Consider the following 20,374-nt stretch of genomic DNA (forward strand, 5'->3'; position numbering starts at 1 on the left):
ATGTGTGCATCATGTTTACTGTTTGCACCCATGCGCTGATGTGACTATGTGCATTGTCTGCTCTATGTGCCTCGTTTGTACCACGCATGCACATCTACTTGACTTGTACATACTGTGTGTGTTACCTGTGTACATGCTCTCTACCTGCCACATGGGCCTCATGTCAATTGCAGGTGCTGTGCGGGCTTCCCTTTATATATCCCATGCCCACCCCATGTATTTGTTTCATGTGTGTCATGCACGTACCTTCTGTGCTACTCCTGCCATGAGTGCTGCTTGCTTGCTCTTTGTCTAATGTATGTTACATGTCCACCCTCCATGCGTGTCAGGTCTTCCATGTGCCAGGACGGTAGCGAGTACCCTGTGCTGGATCCATTGAGTGTCCTCCAGGTATGTTGTGTACCCCCATGAGCCTGCTGTCTGCACTGGTAGTTCACTCTCACCTGCAACTTTATAGCATCATTCTCTAAACCTGGGCCTGGCCCCTACCAGGGTGATGCCAAGAGCTCTCTGGAAATCTATGCAGCCAGCGGAAAGACAGGGCCATGGATTCTCTCTCATACATTCATCCTTTGCCCTAGGAGACGGGCTGACCTGAGACAAGTTGGGCAATTCCATTCAGGGCAGGGGCATGGCTGGGACTCTCTGGGAACTATTCAGTGCCAGGTTCTGGGGGAAGGATGCCAGTATGCTCAGATAAGCGCTCGCCATGGTAGAGTTAACCGGGGGGGGGGGACACCTAGGGAAGGGAGAGAAGGATGAAGGTGAGGGAAGGGGCCAGACCACCGGGGCTACTGCAACTGTCTAGCCATTGCCTGGGCCTGCAAAGGTGCCCTGCTGCTCCAAGGGCATGAGCCTGCGCTCCGTCTCCAGCATGCCTTGTTTGAAAGAATAACCCTCCCTACATCCTGGGCGCCAATAAAAGAGGAAGCTCTGCGGGCAGCACTCAGCTGTGGCAAGCTGCCGACTTTCATTTCTTTTTACTACTGACTTTGTCTCTCTCTCACCCCTTCCTCCCATTCTGGGGACTTTATGGGCTGAGATGCCAGAAAGCGGGGGCTGGCGCCAGCCAGGAATCCCAGGAAATTCCCAGAGTTCTCTCTGGAACCAGGACAACTCACACAAATGCCAGCAGCATCCAACACAATTCAAATAGAGATACTGAAGCCTTGCTACACACCAGATACACACTGTCTGTCACTGCCATGAGAAGGCACTGTCACCCCACCACACTCCTGATACACACTGCTTGTCACTGCCATGAGAAGGCACTGTCACCCCACCACACTCCTGATACACACTGCCTGTCACTGCCATGAGGAGGCACTGTCACCCCACCAGACACCAGATACACACTGCCTGTCGCTGCCATGAGGAGGCGCTGTCACTCCACCACACCCCAGATACACACTGCCTGTCACTGCCATGAGGAGGCACTGTCACCCCACCAGATACACACTGCCTGTCATAGCCATGAAAAGACGCTGTCACCCCACCACACACTAGATTCACACTGCCTGTCTCTGCCAGGGGGAGGCTCCGTCACCCCACCACACACCCAAATACACTGCCCATCGCTGCCAGGGAAAGGCGTTGTCACCCCACCACACACCAGATTCACACTGCCTGCCTCTGCCAGGGGGAGGCTCTGTCACCCCACCACACACCCAAATACACTGCCCATCGCTGCCAGGGAAAGGCGTTGTCACCCCACCACACACCAGATTCACACTGCCTGCCTCTGCCAGGGGGAGGCTCTGTCACCCCACCACACACCCAAATACACTGCCCATCGCTGCCAGGGAAAGGCATTGTCACCCCACCACACACCCGATAGACACTGCCCGTCGCTGCCATGGGAAGGCACTGTCACCGCACTATACACCCGATACACACTGCCTGTCGCTGCCATGGGGAGATGCCGTCAGCCCACCACATACACTTCCTGTCACTGCCATGGGGTGGCGCTGTCACCCCACCACATACCTGATATACACTGCCCATCGCTGCTAGGGGGAGGTGCTATCACCCCCCACACACCAGATACACACTGCCAACCACTGCCATGGGGAGGCGCTATCACCCCATAACCCTAGTTTAGGCAGTTGCAGTTCCATAGACCCAGTTATACCAGGTCTGAAGTGCATCCTAAGACTGGAAGGAAGTTATGGACTTTCCTTACTAAGCTGTCATGCTAGCTCTGCTACAGAGTCTTAGGCAAAACGCCTGCCTTTATTTAAATCAGGCACTATTAGTTTTTTGCCATGTAGGTGATTTCATTTCTTTGAAAACCCAATTTACAATGGAAAAAATCCCAATGGAAAAATTTTAACAAGCCGTTGCGCAAACTCTGGTTCCCATGAACACCCAGGAACCTCTGCAAGGAACAGCTGCTCCCCAAACATTTACACAAACCTCCTTTGCCCAGTTGTCAATTTTTCCAGCAATCATGTTTGTGCTTTGTTTTGTGCAGCGCCTTATGCATGGAAGGAGTGTCCCCTAAAAAATTCAGCACAGTGTCCTTCAGCACCCTCTTTAAAATTCACCTCTGCCATGATGCCCACAGACTATTCAATGATGCTCCGCCCGCCAGTTTGTGGTGCCTTCTAGAACTGGTTGAGAATTATTCAATGAAATGTTTTGGAATCAGAAAAATGCCAGTTTGTCAAAACTGAAATTTTTCACAGGAGTCAGTTTCGATTAATTTCCTGTTTCAAAATAATTGTGGAGAAAAAGTTTTAAAAATCAAAGCAAAGTTCTGGTTTTGGTTTGAAATGATTTGTTTCAAAATTCAACCTAATTTATAGTAAAAAAAAATAATCTAAACAATTGTAAAATCAACCCAAAATAGTTTGAAAGTATCAAAAGGAAACATTTCTATTAACCAGATTTTATTTTCCAGTATGGTAAAAATGTTTCAACTATTCAGCTCAATTAGAGAAGGGAAAATTTTTCAAAGTCTCAAATATTTTCCTAACACAGTTAATCCATTTCTCACCCTGCTCTATCCCCCTCATGTTTCTCCTCTCTTAATTAGATTGTAAACTCTTTGGGATAGAGACCATCAGTTTGTTATATGTTTGTACAGCTCCTAGCACTATTGGCTTGGGTTCTCCTAAGTGCTACTGTAATAAATAATAATAATAAACAAACATTTCTCTAACATCTGCCACTCAAGGACTTCAAAGCATTTGTAAACATGAAGCCGTAGCACTGCTTAAAGGTAGGTAAGAACTATTGTTCTTCTTCGAGTGATTGCTCACATCCATTCCAGTTAGGTGTGCGCGCCGCGCGTGCACGCTCATCGGAAACTTTTTTACCCTAGCAACGGCGGAGCACAGGGTGCCAGAGGCTTCGTTGTCTCGCCCCCCTCCCTCCCCGGATGGAGAGGAAGGATCAAAGCAGCAAGACCCTGCTCTTGCTCCTGAGACAGAGGCGAGGGCTGAGGGGGACCCCCCACTGGACACTTTCTTGCCGGGGGTCTCCTCATCCTCCTCCCCCGACGAAGCGGTGGCTGGCACCTCCTCCAGTAGCCCTCCTCCGCTGGATCTCAGGGCGCACCAAGACCTCCTTAGGCGAGTAGCTCAGAATCTGAGCCTGCAAGCCAAGGAGGTCTCTGAGATCGAGGACCCTATCGTCACCATCCTCTCATCTGATGCTCCCACCAGGGTCGCCCTACCCTTCATTAGGACGATCCAGGCCAACGCCAATACAATCTGGCAGTCACCGGCCTCCATCCCCCCTACGGCGAGGGGCGTCGAGAGGAAGTACATGGCCCCCTCCAAGGGCTACGAGTACCTCCACGTCCACCCGACACCGTGTTCCCTGGTCGTGCAGTCGGTGAACGAGAGGGAGCGCCACGGACAGGAAGCTCCAGCCCCCAAATCCAAGGAGGCCAGGCGTATGGACCTCCTCGGCCGTAAGGTCTATTCGGCTGGGGCCCTTCAGCTCAGGGTTTCAAATCAACAAGCCCTGCTCAGCAGATATGCTTTTAACTCGTGGGGGGCAGCGGACAAATTCAAAGAGCTGCTGCCACAGGAGGCCTGCCAAGAATTTGCGGCCATTCTGGACGAGGGCAAGAAGGTTGCACGAACCTCGTTGCAAGCTTCTTTGGACGCTGCAGACTCGGCTGCCCGCACCCTCGCCTCGGGGGTAACGATGCGCCGTATCTCCTGGCTGCAGGTCTCTGGCCTTCCACTGGAGCTCCAATACACCATCCAGGACCTCCCGTTCGAAGGCCAGGGCCTGTTTTCAGAAAAGACAGACCCCAGACTTAAAAGTCTCAAAGACAATTGGGTCATTATGCGCTCCCTCGGGATGCACACGCCGGGAACGCAGCGCAGACCCTTCCGGCCACAGCAGCAACAGCAGCGCAGGCCATACCCCCAATTCCGCCAACGGCAGGACCTCAATAGGTGCCGTGGCAGGAATGGAAGGCGTAGACATTCGGGGAACCAGGGGGGGCAGAATCAAAGCTCCTCTAAGCCCCCGCCTGGGCCCAAGCCTTCGTTTTGAAGGTGCGCCCGAGGGCGCAGTAACAGTTTTCCCCACGGATCCTTCCCCCCCGTTTTCCAACCGCCTTTCGTTTTTCCTCCCGGCGTGGACCCAAATAACATCGGACCGCTGGGTCTTACGCACGGTGCAGGCGGGATACCGCCTGCAGTTTATATCATTTCCTCCTTCCCGCCCCCCTTCCTCGTCCCTCTTCAGGGACCCCTCTCACGAGCAATTCCTTCGACAGGAGGTACAGACGTTCCTCAACAAAGGAGCTATAGAGGCGGTTCCGGAAAACGAGAAAGGCAAGGGGTTTTATTTCCGCTACTTTCTGATCCCCAAGGCCAAGGGAGGCCTCAGGCCTATCCTCGACCTGCGAGAGCTCAACAAATACCTAGTGAAGTTGAAGTTCCGCATGGTATCCCTGGGGACCATTATCCCATCCCTGGATCCGGGAGACTGGTACGCCGCCCTCGACATGCAGGACGCTTATTTTCACATTGTCATTTGGCCACACCACAGACGTTTCCTTCGATTCGTGGTGGGCCGCCTTCACTACCAATTTGCAGTCCTCCCATTTGGCCTTTCTACGGCCCCGAGGGTGTTCACAAAATGCATGGCAGTTGTTGTGGCACATCTTCGGCGCAGTCGTATCCACGTGTTCCCTTACCTAGACGATTGGTTAATTCGGGGCACGTCGGAACTACAGATTTGCAGACACGTCCGCAGGATCACCGGCCTGTTTGCTACCTTGGGCCTCATGATCAACATAGACAAGTCCACCCTGCTCCCCACGCAGAGGGTGGAGTTCATTGGGGCCGTCCTGGACTCCACCTTGGCCAGGGCTCTTCTGCCGTTACCGAGGTTCCAGGCGTTGTCAGCGATCGTTCAGCGATTGCGGGCAGCCCCCTTGACATCAATACGGACATGTCTAACCTTGTTAGGCCACATGGCAGCATGCACATTTGTGACCGGTTACGCTCGGCTCCGCATGAGGCCCCTCCAGTTGTGGCTCATCGCACATTACCGGCCGGCAAGGCAACCGCTAGACATGCTGATCACAATCCCCCAGGGGGTGTTAGATTCTCTCGGCTGGTGGTTAGACCAGTCCGTAGTGTGTGCGGGGCTCCCTTTCCACCCACCTCAGCCTTCGGTGTCCCTAACAACGGATGCCTCAGATCTCGGCTGGGGGGCCCACCTGGGAACCCTGAGAACACAGGGCCTGTGGTCCCCGCAGGAGGTGAAGCTGCACATCAACATGCGGGAGTTGAGAGCGGTCTGCCTTGCTTGTCAAACGTTCTGTCACCAGCTTCAGGGTCATTGTGTCACGGTGTTTACCGACAACACGACGACCATGTACTATATCAACAAGCAGGGCGGCACCAGATCCTCTCCCCTATGTCACGAGGCGGTGCGACTCTGGGACTTTTGTGTAGCTCACTCCAATTACCTCACGGCTTCCTTCCTCCCCGGAGTACGGAACACGCTGGCGGATCGCCTGAGCAGATCCTTCCTATCACACGAGTGGTCCCTTCGTCCGGACGTCGCCCTCTCAATCTTCCAGAGGTAGGGTTATCCCCGTGTGGACCTCTTCGCGTCCGGGGGGAACAAGAAATGCCAGGCGTTCTGCTCCTTTCAGGGCAGGGAGCCCGGGTCTATAGCGGATGCCTTCCTTATTCCGTGGACGACCCACTTGTACTACGCGTTTCCCCCGTTCCCACTGGTCCACAGGGTCCTTCTGAAGGTGCGCAGGGACAGGGCTCGCGTGATCATGGTAGCCCCGGCGTGGCCCAGGCAGCATTGGTACCCCATGCTGCTGGACCTGGCCATAGCCGACCCAGTTCCCCTGCCCCTTCACCCGGACCTGATCACCCAGGAACACGGGACTCTCTGTCACATGGACCTGCAGTCGCTACATCTAGCGGCGTGGTTCCTGCGTGGCTGACCAGTTCTGAACTGCGCTGCTCCACCCCGGTACGGGAGGTACTTTTGGGCAGCAGGAAGCCTTCCACTAGAGCGACATACTCGGCCAAGTGGAAGCGTTTCTCCTGTTGGTGCGTGGAGAAAGGTCTCCGCCCTATGGAAGTTTCGGTGGCCAATATTTTAGACTATATTTGGTCCCTCAAACAACAGGGCCTGGCGATATCGTCTTTGCGGGTCCACCTGGCAGCTATCTCCACCTTTCACCCGGGTGGGGATGGCCGCTCCGTTTTTTCTCACCCTACGGTGACTAGATTCCTGAAGGGGCTGGAACGTTTATACCCTAACGTCCGACTCCCTGCTCCAAGCTGGGATCTTAACCTGGTGTTGTCTCGGCTCATGGGGCCCCCCTTTGAGCCATTAGCTACTTGCTCCCTACTCTATCTCTCTTGGAAGACTGCCTTTCTAGTAGCTATCACCTCAGCTAGACGGGTGTCGGAACTCCGGGCTCTCGTGGTAGACCCTCCATATACAGTCTTCCACAAAGATAAGGTGCAGCTGAGGCCACACCCTGCCTTTCTCCCCAAGGTGGTCTCAGCCTTCCACATCAACCAAGAGATATTCCTCCCAGTTTTTTTCCCGAAACCTCACTCTTCAGGCAGGGAGCGACAGCTCCACTCGCTTGATGTCCGTAGGGCTCTCGCGTTCTATGTGGAGAGGATTAAACCGTTCCGCAAATCCCCCCAGCTTTTTGTGGCAGTAGCGGACCGCATGAAGGGGCTTCCTATCTCCTCGCAGAGGTTATCCTCATGGGTAACGTCCTGTATCAGGACCTGCTATGACTTGGCCCACGTCCCTACGGGCCGTGTGACTGCGCATTCTACCAGGGCGCAGGCGTCGTCGCTGGCTTTCCTCGCCCGTGTGCCCATCCAGGAAATCTGTCGGGCAGCGACCTGGTCATCGGTCCACACCTTTGCTTCCCACTACGCCCTGGTCCAGCAGTCAAGAGAGGATGCGGCCTTCGGATCTGCAGTGCTCCATGCCGCTACTTCTCACTCCGGCCCCACCGCCTAGGTATGGCTTGGGATTCACCTAACTGGAATGGATGTGAGCAATCACTCGAAGAAGAAAAGACGGTTACTCACCTTTGTAACTGTTGTTCTTCGAGATGTGTTGCTCACATCCATTCCACACCCGCCCTCCTTCCCCACTGTCGGAGTAGCCGGCAAGAAGGAACTGAGGAACGGGTGGGCCGGCAGGGGTATATATCGAGCGCCATGGCGGCGCCACTCTAGGGGGCGACCTGCCGGCCCACTGGAGTTGCTAGGGTAAAAAAGTTTCTGACGAGCGTGCACGCGCGGCGTGCACACCTAACTGGAATGGATGTGAGCAACACATCTCGAAGAACAACAGTTACAAAGGTGAGTAACCGTCTTTTCCCATTGAACAGATAGGGAAACTGAAGCACAAAGCGGTTAACTGATTTGCTAGAGGTCATGAAGTAACTTAGTGGGTGGTAGATCCAGGAAGAGGATGCACATCTCTGGACTTCCCTTCCAGTGCTTCAGCCCATCAGAAAGCCTTCCCCCACAGCAAAGCAAACAGAAATGAATCAATATTGGCTGTATTGGGTGAGGGGTGACTGATTTGTGCAGGCATTGCAGCGGGGCCGGTGTTGAAACGTCTGAATGATCACTCCCTTCTAGAGGCTTGAAGTGTGAAGGAGTATGATGTCAGGGCCAAAACCTTTCCTGGCAAGCACAAGCAGGACCACCACTAACCCTCTGATGGGCTGGCAGAGCTACCACTTTGGGGACGCAAAGGCTTTCGGGTCAGGTTTGAGCTTGGAGATCTTCCTCATGAAGACAAACACCAAAGCCATTAGCTCCAAGTCCCTTGTAGCCCCAGTCTGCCCTTGTCCTTGGGCATGAGTCCCTGGGGGAATCGTTCTGTCACGCACTCACATGGTCCTGAGAAATCACATTTTGAATTTTCATATGTATTCATCCAGTCAGGACACAGAAATATTAGCATGTGACTTCTCTGACCAATCCCAGCTAACCAACACAACTTGGTGGAGAACTTGCAGCATGGACTGAGCTTGGCGGACCTAGTACTAGCCTAGAATCAAGTTCTTTTCCTGGCTCTGCCACTGATCTGCTGGGTGACCATGGGCAAGTCACTTTGCCTTTCTGTCCCTTCTCACATATCAGCTATTAGATTGTGAGCTCTTTGGGGGCAGGGACTGTCTCTTACCATGTGGCTACACAGACCCCTGCACAATGGGGTCCAGGTGTCAACTGAGGCCTCTAGGTGCTACCATTAAATACAAACAACAATAATACCAAAGCGTGAATAGCTGCTAGTGAGTACCTGACACTCACAGAGAACACTTTGAGCTCAATTGATGGAGTAAATAAAATCCAACCTCACTGATTAATTCCAAAGTAACAAACACCTTTGAGGAACTTACCATCTGCCTACAGACATTCCCTGAGAGGAGCTAGAGGCTGAATTTGATCTGATCAATTATTAGTTGCAAATTATTGATTCCCCTCTAATTACCTTCCCAAATCAGGAGCTGCTACAGTCCCACCTAGGTCCCACCAGCACACACATGTGCACGCATTTTATGTTCCTGTATGATATGATACACACGTGTTTTATGACATAAACGTGTGTAATTTATGACACTCATGCACATATTACATCAAGTTTCTGTATTATGACATATGTACATATATTTTCTGACATATTGCATGGATCCTATATTTGTGCATGTGCTTTACAGTGCACACAATTATGTATATTTGTCTGCACATATACACCTGCACATATTCTATGACGTAAATATGCATGTATTCTACAACACCCATATGTATGGATTTTATGATAAAAACGTTCATGTATATTTTGGCACACTCCTGCATGTATTCTATGACAAAGACATGCATGTATTCTAGGATACACATGTTCCTGTTGTTATGACACAGGTATGCATGTATTCTAGGACACACACATGTTCCTGTAGTCTATAACACATATGCATGTATTTTTATATCCATGTGCACTTATCTATTTTGATGTATGCTACTGAATTGGCCTCTTTCCTTTGCAGGGTTACCAGTGAATAGATGAGTAGAGAAACAGGATGGCAGATCACACTAGGAAACCAAACATATTGGTATCTGTGTTTGTGTTTCGTCTTCATGGGCCTCGTTTTGCCTCAAGGGGCCACTTGTGGGGCTGAAATACTGCAAGATCTGATCTCCTCTTGGTATTTCTACCAGCCAGGCAGTGAAATACCCTGAGCAGAACAGCTCTCACATTATTTCAGCTCCACAGAGTGCTCCCTAAGGCATACATGAAAACACACTCAGCTACAAAGACACATAATAACTTGTGACACAGATGCAAATAACAGACCCCACATAGGGAATGATCCTACAGCCCTTATGTACAGGACCAACCCTGATCAGCAGCCTGATTCTGCCACCCAGGATCACGTCAGGCAGCATTTTAACACACAAGCAATGGGAACTGCTTTGGGCAGAAAGGTGCTAACCAAACTGAGTGAGGCTGGGAGAACTGAGCAGGGTCTAGGCAGGTTGCAGTAGCTGGACTGCTTTTCTGAGGAAGGGTTTGCACATCTAGGCCTTCGTAGCACACAAATGATGGATAAATATCAAACTCGTCCATTCCCGGGGGTGTAAAAGAAAGAGAGAGATTCTGTTCTCATTTACAACAGTGCTACTCTAGAGCAGTGGTTTTCAACCTGTGGGCTGTGGATGCCAGGGGTCCAGAGACTAGATCTAAGATTTACAGAATGGCCTGCACCTCCATCTGAAATATTTTAGGGGTCTGCAAACGAAAAAAGATTGAAAACCACTGCCCTAGAGCAATTCCATTGCTTTCAATGAAGTCATGCCAGACTGAAGCTGGTATAATGGATAGCAGAATTTGGCCCATACATTGAGTCCAGCTGCTACAGATCCTGTTCAAATTTACATTCTCAGCTGGTGTAAACTGGCATAGCTCAATTGACTTCACTGGTGCTACACTGGTGCGTGCTAGCTGAGAATCTGGCCCTTTGATCCTTTTTCTTGAGCCGTGCATTTGTTTCATATGGGTCACGGTGGCTTCCGGTGTCAGGTTATTCATAGCCGACTTGCAGGAGGAGAGAATGCCTAATGCTCTGTCCATGTGCAGGTGATCTCCCATACACCTAGCGCTGTCATTTAATTAGTTTAATATGTGGAACAGTGGTATCTACCACCCTCAGTGCCTTTCAGCTGCATGAACTATAGACATCATCATAATGCACCCAGAAGCTAGCCAAGTCCCATCAAACGCAACCAGCAGCAAAACTCCCTGCCCCAATGACAATGGCACCATCATGCACTCCCTCCCCCAAAGCTAGAGTGAACATACAAGGCTTGGAGCCTGTCCTCAAGGTGAAGGAATTAGTCTAGATCAGAGGTCGGCAAACTTTCAGAAGTGGTGTGCCGAGTCTTCATTTAGTCACTCTAATTTAAAGTTTTGTGTGCCAGTAATACATTTTAACATTTCTATAACTCTATAAGATATAACTAAACGTTTGTTGTATGTAAAGTAAATAAGGTTTTTAAAATGTATAAGAAGCTTCATTTAAATTAAATTAAAATGCAGAGCCCCCCTGGACTGGAGGCCAGCAGTGTGAGTGCCACTGAAAATAAGCTCATGCCATAGGTTGCGTACCCCTGGTGTAGATTGTTCCAAGGGCGGGCTAAGTTCCCAAACCAGGACCCTTTCACAGAGAATATTCTACTGCCAGTGCTCTCTCTTAAATCCAGAGTGAGCCAGCCCCAGCAGCTTTATGAGAGCTGGAGGGAAATCTAGTCTTTATTTTCTGTGGGAAAAAATGCAAAGAAAGCAAAAATATTTCATTTTCACCTAATTTTTTCATGGACTTTATATTAAAAAAAACAAAAAGTTTTGAGTTTTGTTTGTCAAAACCTGAACATTCTGGTTATTCTATGAAAATCAGAACTTTTGACAAAAACAAAACTTTTCCCATGACAAGTTTCTTTTTCATCAAAACATTGGGTCAAAAAACTAACGCCAGTGTAAAATTTGCAACCAGGTCTAGCCACTGCTGACCACAATACAACATGCAGGCCAGGGACTCTCTGCTAGGCAGGCCACAAGCCATTTTGGGTTTCCTAAATCAAATCTAGCTCCTTAAGCGCCATCCAGGCAGGCATCCAGTGCAAATCTCAGAGCACCGGTGTCATGTGCTCTGCCCAGGACACAGACACATCACTTAACTGATATGTTGTGAACCAGCTAATTGCCAGATTGTTTGATGATGTCACCCCATGTAGAGCATACAGCTACTTTCAAAAATTTCCAGCAAATTGATACCAGGCTGGGCACTCTCTCCCTTCCTCTCGGCTCTCTCTTTCTTCTCCCTTTTTCTCTCTTGATCACTCTCCCTTCTTTTTCTTCCCAACCCTTTTCACCCCAGTCCCCCTGTCCCTGGGAATAAAATGTTGACGCCTCTCCAGGCCTATATGTCCACAGATCATTGCCCCATTGCTCCTGGGCCCTATCCAGCCCCCAAGTCACCATGGTTCTACTGCAAGGGGAAGGGAGGGAAATCAGTTCCTTCCAAGGCCTGGCTTGTCCTTTCTGTCTTATCCATAGCTCTAGGCTCCAGTTGTTCATTATGGACACCATCCTAAACCCACCCTTCCTGTGACACAAGAGGCAGCCCCTAGTTGGAGCCAATCCTTCCCCACCACTCTACGCACAAACGGCATTTAATCAGAAACAAAGAGATGAATTAATCTGTTCAGGCTGCAAATAAAGGAACCAATGGAAAAAAGAGTGAGAGAGAGAGAAATTATATTTTTCTCCTCCAGCAAAAGGGGCATGTTGGGGTGGCAGGCTTGGGGGGGAGGGGAAGGAAGGTTGCTTTATTTTATTGATTTTAAAAAAACCACACACATACACACATATCCCAGAGGCGCCAAAAAGCACAGGGCAATGATTAATGTCCCCTCAGAAAAAGAAATTATATAGAATAAATTAAACTACTGTGGCAGCAAATTGAAAAATAAGGATGTAAATGAGGTTTGAATACTTAATATCTGAGAAGGAGAAGCTAGTCCAGGGCATGGTGAGAATGATGAGAAATTGTCACAGACCCTAGGTATTAACTCCAGGGGGAGACACTCGCTTGCCCAGTCCAGGAAACTCCTTCAGCAGCACCAGGCAGCATGCCAGTAGCTAAAACCCATTAAGGAACAGGGCATAGATCAGACACTAGGGAGGAGCCAGCTGCCCCGCAGGCCTGATTCTGCTTCATATCCCTGTAATGCTACTGAAGGCAGTGGGGTTCCTAACACGCCAGTGAGAGACCAGAATCAGGCCCAGGCATTTGAAACGGGAGTCCAGCCACAGTGGGAAAATTCCAGCCCATGCTCAAGGTGCTCTGGGCTAAAATCGGGAAGGAATTAACAGGAGGCGGCTGAGGTGCAGGAGCATACTCCAGCCCAGTCCAGACATGCCAAACCCACAAAAAAAAATTGCAGAAATTGGGCTTATTTTTGGCTTAATTGGCTTGTAAGTTGCTTGTTCTCTAGTTTTTGGCTTGTAGCGTGTTGTAACTTGTTGCTTCTCTTTTTGATCAGCTCCCGGTAAGCAGGGGCAAGGGGGGGAGAGAGTCGGGTTGCACAGTGGGCCCACCAGACTGCACGCCAGGGGGATCTAGGCACACAGAGTGTTGGGGTTCTTAGGGAATGGCTTGTTTTGGCCTTGTTTTGAAATGGGATTAGCTTGATTTTGGGCTTATTGTGAAAGTCAGGTGCTTATTTACCACGTGAAAGTTGGCAACTGTGCCCCAGTCCTGCAACAGTATGCGAGTGTGGGGACCTAGCCACACTGAGCCCATGGGGCCTTGCGTGTGTGCCTGGGGCTCACTGGAGGAGTGGGGGCTACCTGGGTGGGACTCCACTTTGGACACAGCTCCATCAGAAATGGATGCTAGTGGTAGCAGCCACTGTACTGCACCAGCAGGTTGCATATTTGGGTGCATAATTTTGTCTCTTGGCATCTGCTCCAGTGTATCTGGGTTGCACAGCTCTAGGTGCTGCTCTGATCAACAGCATGGTGTTAGGCAGCAAGGAATGTCTTTCCCCAGGGATCTATTAGGAGGAACTTTGCTTCCATCCATCACCTACACCAAGGCAGGCATCTCATGATCCAAACTTGTTCCAGACACAGGCTAAATCAGCTTACTCCTGGAATGGCCAACCAGTGTGGACGGAGCATAGCTGAGTGTAAATTACAGCTATACTGGGGGCCAAGTCCTTGGCTGGTGCAAATCGGGCTAGATCCATTGACTTTATGGCTACACCGATCTATATCAGCGGTTGGATCTGGCCCTAGGTAGGGAAACCATGCAGTACCAATGTCACTGGAAGCCATCAATACGTTAACTGGCAGATACTGCCCCAAGCTAAGAGTTGTTTAGAAGAAGGAACCCTGGGCCATAAACCCAGCTGGTGTATATCAGTGTAGCTCCACTGACCCACCCAGCTGAGTCATTTGTCAATAATCCCCATGAAGGAAGTAGCTTGTCTACTATGTAGGGAGCTGGACTGAGGAGCCAGCTGCAGTGCATTACAACACCTTTACTGAACCTGTTAACTTAGGAACAATGCTGAATATCCCTATATGCTAGTAGGTGGCGCACTCTCTATTAAGTAACTATGGGTGTTTGTACTGGTATCTATCCACAGATCTGGCATGGGTCTGAGAGTGAGACCTGGGGTTTGGTCCCAGCTCACTGAGTGAATCTCCGCAGCTCCTTGGGCCAGTCACTTCGCTGCTCTCTCCTCCATGCTGAGAAGGGAACCAATCTACTGATCTTCCTTTGTAAGGTGCTTAAAGATCTAGGGCTGGACAGCACTAGGAAGGTGCTAAATAGTACTAGTATTTATCAGCACCTTGTTACTGGCTGGCAGGGATTAGCCTGAATGGGGAGGTAAGCGGAACTATATTGCTTCTATTATTCAGTGCCACATACAGCCAATGCTCAGTTTGTTTGCCATGGTGTAAGGCGCGGATGAGAGATCCTGACTGGGGGTAAAAAAAGAAAAAGACCCAGCAAAAGACTCCATTGCAACTCAAGCAGCAGCTTTCCTTCCAACAGGGCTCAGGAACAAGGCTTCACTGGGGAGCTCAGAGAGCAAGAGTTGTTGAACCTGAGGACAACAAAGAACCAGTGTGGTGGCCGGGTTGGACCAGGGCCATGTTTCTGTTCCCTGGGATGCTGATGGGAGGAATGGTGGGGTGTGAAGGAGGAGAACCCCAGGAACCAGGGAGAGAAGAAATGAGAAGAGACTGAAATGAGAGAAGCCAAGCTGGTTAAAGCTCTGCGACCCTATTATTTGTACTGCAGGAGCAGCACAGAGCTCTCATCAGGCCCAGGCCCCCTTGATACTAGGTGCTGTACAAACACAGAACAAGACCCTGATCCCTATTCCCAAGAGCCTGACACTGATTAACACCAAATGAAGATCCAGCTCCTTGCGGAGCTTACCCAACCAACGAGGCAGAAAAAGGGGTCAATCACTGCCCAAAGAGGGCGCGTGGGGTTTGATTGAGGGGTGAAATTGAGAAAAGCTCCTTCCCCTGACCTTTTAGCTTCTTAACCTCAGGCACGGCCATTAACCTGACCTGGACTAGACGGGCTGAATATTCCCCAAATTGCCAGAGAGCTGCTAGTTCCAGCTTATTTTCTTTCCATCTGGCCAGGGTGGAGGAGAGGCTCTCCTCAGCTCACAGCTCAGCTGCTCTCTCTCTTCTCCATCTCCCATCCCTTCAGTCTCTCTCCCCCGTCCACTCTCCGCCTGACTCGGTCTGCTTGTGTCCCTCGCTCTCCCCTTCTGTCGGTTTTGTTCATATATATTTAGTATTTATTTACAAGCTTGATTTTTTTCCCCTGGGAGTGAAGCCAGGCATGCCCAGAAATCCTTAAGATGCTATAAAGCCGCTGAGGTATAAAATGGAAAGTGCTTAGCCTGCCTGTACAGAAATATCTCACTGCGCCGCACTGGAAGCCACCGAAGCTAGGCACTGTAAATCTCATAGAGTTTAGCTTGTTTGTTTACGGCATGACGAGGACTAAAGAGGAAGAGAGACGCTCTCGACTCCCCATCAGGCCCCTGCACACAGTCCCCTTGCCCCAGTCCATTTACGGGGCCTCGCACACACAGCATGGTGCAGACTCCCAGGAGGCACAAGGCCAGCAGGCTTTGCTCCTCAGCCCATTCATGTACAATGGTGTCGGCCACCGGTGTCTGTGATGCACTGCTCCTCTGGTCCCCCTGCCCCAACAGTGCACAGCAAGGCAGGGCCGCCCGGGCAGTGGGGAGTGGGGCACTTTGCCCCAGGCCCCGGGCCCCACAGGGACCCCCATGAGAGTTTTTTGGGGCCCCTGGAGCACGGTCCTTCACTTGCTCCGGGGACCCCAGAAAACTCTCGCGGGACCCAGGCCCCTGGAGCTTCTTCCGCTCCGGGGCTTTGGCGACAATTCAGCGGTGGGGGCCCCCACCGCCGAAGACCCCAGGCCCCCTAAATCCTCTGGGCGGCCCTGCAGCAAGGCAGGTTCTGGTAGCCCCAGGGCAGGCCTCAGAGGAGCTGAAAGGATCACCTGTCTTTGGGACTGAGGGAAATGTCCTCTTCTTTCTAGGGTTAGCAGAGGGTCCCCTCTTATCCTTGTCCCTCAGAGTCGGCTCAGGGAATGCTCCGTCTTGGGTCGCCACCTTTCTGATAGATGGTAACCAGATCTCCAAGGCCCCAACTCCTTCTCTACCTCTTCCCCAAAAGCCCCTCCCCCTTTTCCTCTTCTCCCTGAGCCCCCACCCCCTTCTTCACTTCTTTGATCTCGCAGATTAAAAAAAATGGACTTCAGGGCTTGTCAAATGGCTCCCAGACACACAAGCCGAAACCTAGATTGTCCGGGTGAAAACCAGGCAGAGGCAACACCTAGCTCTGTGGCGTCAGCCGCCTCCTGGGTAGATACGGGCTTACCAGAAATAACAGGCCAAGGCACCCCTGGACTTTAAGGAAGTCTCATTGGTGGTTTTAAACTACTCTATAATTGGGCCCCACCCAGATCCAAACTCCTGCTGGTTGGATCTTCAAGGCCTAGTTCTGAATTCAAACTTGGCTCGTCTTGACAGTGGGCCTGCCCCAGCCCCCGGGATGCAGCTCCTACTCCTGCATTCTGGTAGAGCTCCAGTCCAGACCTGATCAGAACCTTCCATGTGGGCCCAGCTGTGCTTCGGAAAGCACCTCTGGTTCACTGTCGCTGCTGCAAATCACTGGGATCCATGAGCCAGTTCTTGTGCCTCCATTTACTGGCTGAGAGACTGGAAAACTAAGTATGATCCAGACTTCTTTATCTTAGGGTAGGTGTTGCACAGGCGGCTGAGGGAATTAGGCTCCCAGATGCCACTGATATCCAATGGTGCCTAACTCTCTTAAGTCTCTCTCAAAATCTCAGTCTGATTTCCTGAGAATTCCCTTGTTGGACTCTGGCCTATCATGGTTCATGGAGCAAGCAGGGAGGTGGAAAAGCATAGGACCATCACCTCTGCCAGATCATTGCCCCCCTCACAGCTGATGCTCTGCCTCAGACATGGCCAACACCTGCGGGCTTCAGAAGAAAAAGAAAGAGGTAGTAACTCAAATAGGATCCCAGGATTAGGCCTCAGAGACAACTCAAGGCCACATGCTCCTTCCACAGCTGCAGCCATGAGAGCTGGAAACACCGTGCTTCTCCTCATGGCCTGCTGCTCCTGGGTAGCTCTGCTGGCTCCCGTGGAAGGGGAACCCCCTTGGAATGGGGGATGCTACTTACACAGCAAAGCAGGGATAAGGATGTATGAACAGCCATACTGGGTCAGACCCATGGCCCATCTAGTTCAGTGTCCTGTCTTCAAACAGTGGCCAATGTTAGGTGCTTTGGAGGGAGTGAATAGAACAGGGCAAATATCTAGTGATCCATCCCTTGTCTTCCACTCCCAGATTCTGACAAACAGAGGCTAGGGACACCCACAGCCTGGGGCTGCATCCCTGACCATCATGGCTAATAGCCATTAATGGACCTTCCTCCAGGAACTTCTCTCAATCTCTTTTGAACCCAGTTATACTCTTTTCAATCTCTGTCACCTCCACCACTACAGCTTCTTTAGAGTGGGTTGGGAGCCCATGTGCTGGGGAGATTGGTGGGACTCAGTGGGCTAGCAGTGTCCTCCCTCTGCATGGAAGGAGTGGGAGCCTAGTCGAGATTGGAAGATGTTCCTCCCACCATGCTGGAGCAAGGGATGATGCAGAGCTGGTGGCATCCTCTGCTACATATAGAGCCTTAGAGAGTCAAAGATTCCCAGGCCATTGGGATCACCCAGTCTGACCTCCTGTGTAACACAGGCCAGCAACTGCTTCATAGTAATTCCTGTTGAATTAGACCATACCCTTTAAAATGAAAAGGGGGTGGAGGACAGGGAGAATCACATGCGAGAAAGATGGTTGTCTCCTGTTAGAATCAGCCAGGGCAAGGAGCCAGGGCAAGGTGGGGTGTGGGCTCTCCACTGCCATCGCCATAGAGAAAATGCTAGATACAGAGTCTCTGCCAGGGGCATCTAGTGCGGGTAAAATCATCAATGAAATCTGGGGAGCTGGGCCCTGGGGCAAGCTCTGAGGGCTTGTCTCATGGCTTCCCCATGACTATAGAAGCAGGCATGTGAGGTGCCCACAAGGCACCTGGGCAACTGTGCAGTGATGGGCAAAGGAGCAAAAATCCTTCCTGACCTCCGTGGCAATCAGTTGATGCCTTGAAGCATGGGAGCAGGAGGGACAGTAGACTAAAACAACAGGGAGAATCATTTCCTAAAAGCATCAGGAGGCTCCTCCCCTGATCTCCAGCAGGAAAAATAACCCTGAGCTCCTGCCACATCCCCATCCCCCAAACCGGAATGTCTTAGGGAGCTCTTCCCCAGGACATGGCAGGACATTCTGCTTCCCATTGTAGCCGTCAGCCTGAACAGTTCTTTTAGGTGCCTGCTGGGAGAAGAATGGGGGGGATATGGCATTTGTTGCTGTTCTCTGACCTGCTCATGGAGGATTGACTGCCAGGATTTCTCTGTTTGCTAGACACAGTGATTTCCATCCTGAGCAAAAAATGTAGCAGCAGCGAACCCTTACAGAGCGCCTTCCCCGAGCCAGATAATTAACAAGATGGGTTCATGCTGGATGGAGATGGGAGGGGGAAAGGAAAATATAATTTTTCTGCTGCAGAGATTATTTATATCACAGTAGCATCTGGAGGCCCCAACCCAGCTCGGAGCCCCATGATGCAAGGCCCAATAAAAACACATAGTGAGACACATCCCTTCCCTATAGAGCTTACAGTCAAAAGGCAGAATCATTACCCCCAATTTACAGAGGGGGAATTGAGGCCCAGACAGGTGGAGTGACAGGGCCAAGGTAAACCAGACATTTTGTAGCAGCGCTGAGAAAGGAACCCAGAGTTCCTGAAGTGCAGACAGTACCTTAGCCACAAGCCCAGCATTCCTCACTCACTGGGCCCGGCCACTTGGAAATAAAAGTGTTGGTGGCCATGGGGAGTTTTTCTGAACACCAGGCAGGCTGGAGAGGTGGTCACAGGTCTCTTTGCACCTGATGACCGGCCAGCAGGTGAAGTGGAATCAGGGGCAGCTCTATGTTTTTTGCCATCCCAAGCACAGCAGTCAGGCAGCCTTCGGCGGCAGTTCTGCAGGTGATCTGCTGGTCCAACGACATCGGCGTACCCACCTCCGAATTTCCGCCAAAGCCGTGGGACTGGCGGGCCTCTCACAGAAATGTGGCCGAAGGCTGCCTGACTGCCGCCCCCCCACACGACCGGCAGGCCGCCACCTCCCCTCCCCCCACACACGGGCTTGTCATCGCAGGCACGTGCTTGCTGCGCTGGTGCCTGGAGCTGCCCCTAAGTGGAATGAGACAAGAGGAATTTTTGGGTCCCATGTACAGAGACATTAGAGGGTTTTGTAGGGGACATGCAGGAGAAGGTCCCAAGCAACAAACCAGGGATTCTGCCGCAACTCTACATAACCAAAATGTCACCATGGAGCTTCCCCGGAGCCCCAGGCCAGGTCTCCTCTGCATAAATTGAGTCTGCTGCAGGCCCCTGTGGTTGGAACTGGATGGTGCAGCCCCTAGAGATGATAGCTCCAAACATGCAAGGCAGTCTGGAGGCTCATCTGGAGGGAGTATTGCATGCTGGGCGTAGTCCTCTCCACATTCTGTTCCATCCTGTGGCAGATGAAGTGACCACAGCCTACACTATAGAAATCCATGGTGCACACACGGCCACGTGTGGTTACTGGAGTCCATAACCCAGCTGATCAGATTCCTTCCTTAGAACAGGAGTATTCATGTGCTCTGAGGCCAATGCAGCTAGCAATGCCTAGGAAGACTATGGAAACTATTTCATTGCCATCACCAAAAACCCTAGGAAAGGTCATTCTTAGTCCCCAGCGGAGCAGGAGAATTCTCTAGTTATATGGATTGTTCAGATGTAACTATGCACTAAAGCGCTGTAAGAAGACAGCATTTATCTATTGCACCAACCAGTATGTTTGCACTCCCTCCCTTACCCACATAGATCTAGGGAGATAGGTCCATTTATCCCTCTCTCCAGATATGTGAACAGGGAGCGAATAACTCACTATGAACAGTGGTGGATTCAAACTCTTCTGTTGCATGTTATTTTCAGAAGCCCTTTTAGGCTTGCAAGACAAGAGGGAAGGAAATGGGAGAAATATGTGAGAATCATCTATAGGGGGTGCCAGCTGGCCAGCAAAGCAGCCTTTAGGACAACACTGAGGTGTGCAAGAGTGCGCCCTGCAGG

The sequence above is a fragment of the Gopherus evgoodei genome, chromosome 7 (genome assembly GCF_007399415.2).
Source record: "Gopherus evgoodei ecotype Sinaloan lineage chromosome 7, rGopEvg1_v1.p, whole genome shotgun sequence".
NCBI lineage: Eukaryota > Metazoa > Chordata > Testudines > Testudinidae > Gopherus > Gopherus evgoodei.